The following is a 7,802-nucleotide window of genomic DNA, read 5'->3' on the forward strand; positions in this document are numbered from 1 at the left end:
TGGGAAGTCAGGATGACGCGCTGCCTCGACTGATGGCAGTGACGTCAGCAGAGAGCAGACTTCAGACCGCTCTCTGATAAAAATGGGTCACAAGAGTGCATAACAAATTGCACTCCTGTTACCCATAGGAGGGTCACGTGGGGGAGCAAACAAACTGAAAAATTCTGGAAAAAAAAACATCAATTGCAGCCTCACTGTGCCCATCAAATGCAGCCACTTCGTCTATTAAATGCTGCCCATCAAATGCCACCACTGTGACCCCCCGCCCGCTCGCCATCTGCACGGCCCTGTCTCTGTGGGGAAGCGGGTGACAGCGGCGAGATGTGTCCTCCATGCTTCTCCTCCCATCCTCTCCTCCTGATAGTCCTCCAATCACAGTGTCTGTCGTTTCAGGTAACCAGGTGATGGGTAACAGACCCGAGCACCTGATTGGCGGAGAGGTGGTTCAGTGTTAGGAAAGCGAATATTCATTCACTTTTCTAACACACCTGGGTGGACTGTGAGCGCCAAGCATGGCGCTTGCAGTTCACCTATTTTGAAGCCTATTAGAGCCTATGGCTCTAATCAGGTGCTTCAAAACACCCACCGCTCCTGTAATGCCATGGACAGATTCATGCTATGCATCCATATCCATCCATGCATCTGCAAATGCATCCATCCATCTTTCCATTGGTCTAATGACCCATACACATGATCAGAAATTCGGTCAAAAAAAACTTGTTTTTTTCCGACGGAATTCCCCTCAAGCTTGCCTTGCATACACATGGTCACAAGAAAGTTCTCTGAACTTTAGACCATCAAGAACACGGTGACGTACAACACTATGACGAGCCAAGAAAATTAAGTTCAATGCTTCCAAGTATGCGTCAAATTGTTTACAAGCATGCATAAGAATTTTGCGTGTCGGAATTTGTACAGATGATCGGAATTTCCGATCTGAACTTTTTCCGTCCGAAAAATAGAGAACCTGCTCTCAATCTTTTGCTGGCTGGAATTCTGCCAGCAAAAGTCCGATGGAGCATACACACAGTCGGAATTTCTGACCAAAAGCTCACATCTGACTTTTTCCTGGCAGAATTTCTGATCGTGTATGGGGCTTTAGAGGGGATGGCTGGAGAGAGGAGGCGGCGCCCGTGAGCCCTTATAGACACACCACCACTGCTTCTCAGTGTTGTCCAAGCCCTATAGTTTCCATGCACTGTGCTAATGATGACTAACAAGCCTAAAACAGCTGTATGCAATTTGGAATACATGGCTTTATACCATTCGGCTGTATGTGTACTATAAACCAACAGGTGTACAGTTGGCCAGAGACATCAAGGAATGATATGCTTGGCTAAGGAATATATTTAGTGATGGAGTTAAGGCTCATAGATACTTTTTGTTACTTCATTGTAATAAAACCATTTTTTTTTTAAATATATTTTTTTCACTCAAAGACCCCAACATTGAAGGGCAGATAAGCATGTCCCTGGAATTTTAACCTGAGAAGTCGACATTGACCAGATGTCAAATGCAGTCAATAAATGAAAACTGGATCCTTAACGATCATCCTCGCACAAAACCTATCATAAAACGTCAGTTTGGTGTTCTTTAGATTTGATGTCAATTTGAATATTGTGTTTGATTTTTGTGAAAATTCAATAAACTTTAAAGTTTGAATTTACTAATTTCTTTAGCATAGCAAACAACTGTATACATACACAGGGGCAGAGCAAGAATGGGGACAAAAAGGGCACAACAGGACTCAGAATTAGCAAGATAGAATACAAAACTGAGACACCAGCTGGCCATAGCAAGTACGGTAGATGCAACAAAGTAACAGGCAGACTTCCAAGGTACATTGTTAGTAGTGGAAAGGTAAACTTATTGTTTGGCTGTACAATAAATTGCCCAGGAACAAGGCATTATTATCAGAGTTTGATAACATAAGGCTACTTTCACACTGAGGCGCTTTACAGGCTCTACATCGCTAAGAATAGCGCCTGTATAGCACCTATAAAGTGCCTCCCCTGTGTCTCCACTGTGAAAGCCCGAGGGCTTTCACACTGGAGCAGCGTATAGTGCCTGTAAAGTGCCTCCCCTGTGTCTCCACTGTGAAAGCCTGAGAGCTTTCACACTGGAGTGGTGCGCTTGCCGGACGGTACAAAAGTCCTGCAAGCCGCATCTTTGGAGCGGTGTAGTCACCGCTCCTAAAGTGCCTCTTCCCATTGAAAACAATGGGGCAGTGCCGCTAAACCGCCAGCATAGCGCCGCTGCAGTGCCACTATGCGGGCAGTTTTAACCCTTTTTCATCCGCTAGCAGGGGTTAAAACTGCCCCGCTAGTGGCCAAATAGCGCCGCTAAAACGACAGTAAAGCGGCGCTAAAAATACTGCTTTACCACCAGTGCCCCCCCGCCTCAGTGTGAAAGTAGCCTTAGTCTATGTGAAACTGAGTAATTGACAACTGCTAGAACGAGTCAAAAAAGATAAAAGCTTACAACTGATAGAATGGGTCTGATGGAGTAAAAACTGATAAAGTCATACAAAAATAAAGCAAACAGGATATCAAGAGACCTCTGAAGAGGCATGTGGGTTACATAATGTTATGAATAAAAGCACCCAGGTTTTAGCCAAAAACTCCACCTTAAAGCGGTTGTACAGTCAAAATTGTAACGTATAATATGGCTTACCTGTAGGTAAAAAAAAATATATCCTAAACCTGTACGGTTTAGGAGATATCCCCCCTGCATGCGCACAGGGGATTCTCGGCTGAAAGCCCAGCAGACGATGGACCTTGCCGGAAAGAAGTCTCCCGCACGCATGCGCGGGAGTGACGATATCGCGGCTCCAGCCACTCATAGCACTGGAGCCACGATACCCGGAAGGCAACATGTCAGCTACCTCAGCATGGACCAGGTGAGATACCGACGCCTCTTTCTAAGGTGAGTATTTCATAATGAGCTAGTATGCGGTGCATAATAGCTCATCATGCCTTTTGCCTTACAGGTGTACAAAAAAAAAAAAAAACGTGCCATTGGGTTTACTACAGCTTTAACAAGCCTAGTAATTCATTTGTATTTGGAAGCGAAAGCTGGAGGGCTTTCCTTCTCTGTGACTGGAGCTAGAGTACAGCCTATAATTCTAATAGTCACACAAATCAAACCTGAAGCTGCAGAATTACAAAGAGTAACAGTGAAAAATAAAAAATAAAATTCTAGAAACTTGGGCTAATTTATGTAGCTCATGAGGCACTTATAAATCCTTTGCCAAGTCTTGTCAGCCTAGATCAGTGATGGCGAACCTTGGCACCCCAGATGTTTTGGAACTACATTTCCCATGATGCTCATGCACTCTGCAGTGTAGCGGAGCATCGTGGCAAATGTAGTTCCAAAACATCTGGGGTGCCAAGGTTCACCATCACTGGCCTAGATCAACCATTGGTCAGGGTAAAAAAAAAAAAAACACAGTACATTTCTGCATTACATGCACATTTCTCCATGTTTTATTCCTTTAAAGTATTAAAAAAGTACTGAAAAATCCCCATTGGTCTTGGCAAAATTCCCTTAGCATCCATTTTATTTGTTAAGGTACACAGTACCTACACTTGAATATCACTTTAACTTCTATGGGGTTGACTTACTAAAGATAAACAGGCTGTACACCTTGCAAGGGAAGTAATAGTTTGCAAGGGAACTTGCCCCAGAGTGTAGTGAACAAGATGAAGCTCTGCTGACTTCCATCATCCAGTCACATGTAAGCAAATATGCTGTTTATTTAGCTCTCTTGCACTTAACTAGGTATTATTTGCAAAGTAAAACTTTACTACATCCATTAAGCTCTGGGGAATGTTCTTCTGAAAAGTTTAATTTCCCTTACAAAGTTAAAAGCCTATTTGCCTTTAGTAAATCAACCCCTATGGTTTTTCTGATACCATACTTTACCATTTCTTATGCATTTCTAATAGAATCCTTTGAGTCAACTGCCAAAATAGACCAATGTCCTACAGCTGAAAATAGTCTGCTTTATTTCACCCACCCACACATACCTTGTTGTGACCTAACCAAGCATACCAGAATCATGTCAGTACCAACAATAATAAAGTTTTATTATATGCTACCAGACTCATTATTGGAAGTTGTTTCATCTTCTCTTTTTATACCCAAACATGGTATGTATTTTAGGGCTAGAGAGTTAAACTTCAGTCCAGCCCCACTGGCAACTGTGTTATTACTAAATTAGCAATGTCTATAGTGCCCCCAAGAAACACTGTGATAACCCGAATTTCCACTTTATCTACTGATAAATCTTCAGTAAAGGAGCTGTCTTTAACCAGTTGCCGACCGCTGGCTGTCAAATGATGGGCAGGCGGCGCGGCTCTTGTGGCGGGAGGGCGTCATATGACGTCCTCCCGTTTAAACAGGGAATGTGCGCGATCGTGCGTGCACATCCCCGTTCCTTAGGTGGCGGCGTGTCACGGAGACACCGCTCGCCACCGAGGGGGGTGAACAGCCATTGGGTATGGCTGTTTACCACGTGATCGGCCGTGATGAAGTCACGCCCGATCACAGATGATTACACCGCCACTGTGCGCAGCGCGTGCGCACGATCGCGCTGCGCGTGCACGTCGGTGGCGGCGTGTTCCCGGGAACACTGCTCGTCACTGATGCTGGAAAACAGCCATTGGCCGGCTGTTTACCCACGTGATCGGCTGTGATCGTTTCACAGCCGATCACTAAATGTAAACAAACCGCGGTAACGAGATGTTACCGGGTTCTTCTCATTTCATTACCGCCTACAGTGTACACACCAATCCCACTGATTGCCCCCCCCCTCAATAAAGAGGACCTGTCGCCACCCATCATAGTACCTGTCACTCACAGTCCATAAGAGTACCTGTCACAGTCCATCCGAGTACCCGAGTACCTGTCACAGTCCATCCGAGTACCCGAGTACCTGTCACAGTCCATCAGCGTACCCGTCACAGTCCATCAGAGTACCCGAGTACCTTTCACAGTCCATCAGAGTACCTGTCACAGTCCATCAGGGTACCCGAGTACCTGTCACGGTCCATCAGAGTATCCGAGTACCTGTCACGGCCCATCAGAGTACCCGAGTACCTGTCACGGCTCATCAGAGTACCCGAGTACCTGTCACGGCCCATCAGAGTACCCGAGTACCTGTCACAGCCCATCAGAGTACTCGAGTACCTGTCACAGTCCATATGAGTACCTAAGTACCTATCACCGCCCTTCAGAGTACCCAAATACCAGTCACCAGGCCATCAGAGAACCTGTCACCAGGCCATCAGAGTACCCGTGTACCGGTTACCAGCCCATCAGAGTACCTATCTGCAGCCCATCAGAGTACCCGAGTACCTATTTGCAGCCCATGCCTCATAGAATATACGTTGGGGTGTTTGCTTTCCAAAATGGGGTAATTTTGTGGGAAATTCCAAAGGGCTGGTGCTCAAGGACCTTCAAAAGTGTGATAGGTAGGAATGAAATGAGATGTGTCATTTATGCTCCTAGAACGCCTGAAGGTACTACTTCAATGTTCGGCCTCTCTATGTGACCAGGCTGTGTAAAAGTCCTACACATGTGGTATAGCCATACTCGTGAGGAGTAGCAGAGTGTGTTTTGGGGTGTAATTTTTGATATATACATGCTATGTGTTAGAAATATCTTATAAATTGACGTTTTCATTTTTTTTCACATTTTCCAAAAACTTCTGGAAAAAAATGAGCCATGCAAAAGACTCATTATGCCTAATAGATTATATGTTGGGGTGTTTGCTTTCCAAAATGGGGTCATTTTATGGGCAATTCCATTGTCCTGGTACTCCAGGGCCTTCAAAAGTTTAATAGGTGGCTGTGAAATTAGATGTGTCATTTTTTGCTCGTAGAACGCCTGAAGGTACTACTTCAATGTTGGTGCTCTGTATGTGGCCATGCTGTGTAAAAGTCTCACACATGTAGTATCGCCATACTCAGGAAGAGTAGCAGAATGTATTTTGGGGTGTAATTTGTTGTATGCATATACTGTGTGTGAGAAATAACCTGATAATATGACAATTTTGTAAAAAATAAAAAAAAATAAAAACCCTTCATTTTGAAAAGAATTGTGGGAAAAAATCACCATTTAAAACTCACCATGCTACCTACTTAATACCTTGGAATGTCTGCTTTCTAAAAAGGGGTCATTTGGGGGTTATTTGTACTTTCCTGACTTGTTAGTGTCTCAAGAAATGAGATACACCTGATGTACTGAAGGCCTGATCAGATGTGATCAATTTTCAGTGATTGGCACCATAGTTTGTAGACCCTATAACTTTCACAAAGACCAAATAATATCCACTAATGTGGGTTATTTTTTACTAAAGATATGTAGTAGTATAAATTTTGGCCAAAAATTATGAAGAAAAATTAATTATTATTAAATCTTATGACAGAAACAAAGAAAAAGGATTTTTTTTCACAAAATGTAGTTTTTTCAAAAATTTATAGCACAAAAAAATAAAAAATCCACTAGTGATTAAATACCGCTAAAAGAAAGCTCTTTTTGTGTGGAAAAAAGTACGCAAGTTTCATATGGGTACAGTGTTGCATGACTGAGTAATTGTCATTCAAACTGTGAGAGTGCTGAAAGCTGAAAATTGGTCTGGTCAGGAAGGGGGTGTAAGTGCACTGTATTGAGGTGGTTAAAGTCAAACTCCAGGCCAATGGCTAACTACGCAGATGAAATACATATACGTGAGCTGATGTACCAGCCAATGCACTTGTATTTCTCTACGCTTTCTTCTATCAGTATGCTCCTGTTAGAACATGGGTACAACTGAGTGGCTCCTCATGCTGCTTTTCCCTCTCCCAGTCTGTTTTTTACTGTACAGGACGATTGCAAGAGGCTGATTACAATTGAAATGCAGGTACATAAATCACTTTTGTTGAAAAAAAAAAAAGTTTAATCATGTATTATTAAATATAGAGCTGCATTGATATGTGTCTTGTATATATATCTGGAGGTCAGCTTTAAAGAGGAAGTAAACTCTCCCACTCTGATGCTTCTTTTCATTTAGTCCATTATAATAAGTCATTATCAGACTATAGCCACTGTAATCCAGCCCAAATCACATATTACTTACCGTTTAAAGAAACTTTAAAAAACTTGCTTCCAGGGGTTAGGCAGCGCCATCGTAAGTATTGTTTTCTGAGTCCACAGTGGAGTGTATTTCCGCCCTTACATTGAGCACTTCCTGTACTGTTAACCAAGCCTCCTTCTCAATCCAACATTTCTATGGCAACCCTGCTTCCCTGTTCATAGCGTACTTGTTTATTTCATAGTATTTACTTGTGCCGATTTCTAATGTTTGCCTTTGCCAGACGTATCAACTTCAGCTGATAAGACTGCAGTAATGGCCAAGTTTAGACTGTATGTGAGGTCACATGGTGTGTAGGAGGAAGCTCTGAGTGATTAGCAGAGTTCAGTGGTGTGCCATAGGAAGTCCTGATAACAGATAGATAAGCACATAGAGAGTGTGCCGTAAATCAGGGGAGATCTGGGCATGCTCAGTGACTTCCTTCTACAGAACAACAAGGATTACAACAATACTAAGCAAGTGAGGAGATATCTACAAGCAGTGTTCATTAGGGTTTTTTATGATGATTTACATGGGACAAAGTTGTGGGGGAGGGTTTACAACCACTTTAAGCCACATGGTCATTATTTGCCCTAACAAACCAGGTGCAGTACAAGATATCCAAACATACCTTGCATGCTAGTTTGAGTGTTTGCTTTGGAATTAGGTTGACTCTTTCATGGTGGAC

The sequence above is a fragment of the Lithobates pipiens genome, unplaced genomic scaffold, assembly GCF_037356315.1.
Source record: "Lithobates pipiens isolate NorthernLeopardFrog02 unplaced genomic scaffold, aLitPip1_a1.2 Scaffold_18, whole genome shotgun sequence".
NCBI classification, from domain to species: domain Eukaryota; kingdom Metazoa; phylum Chordata; class Amphibia; order Anura; family Ranidae; genus Lithobates; species Lithobates pipiens.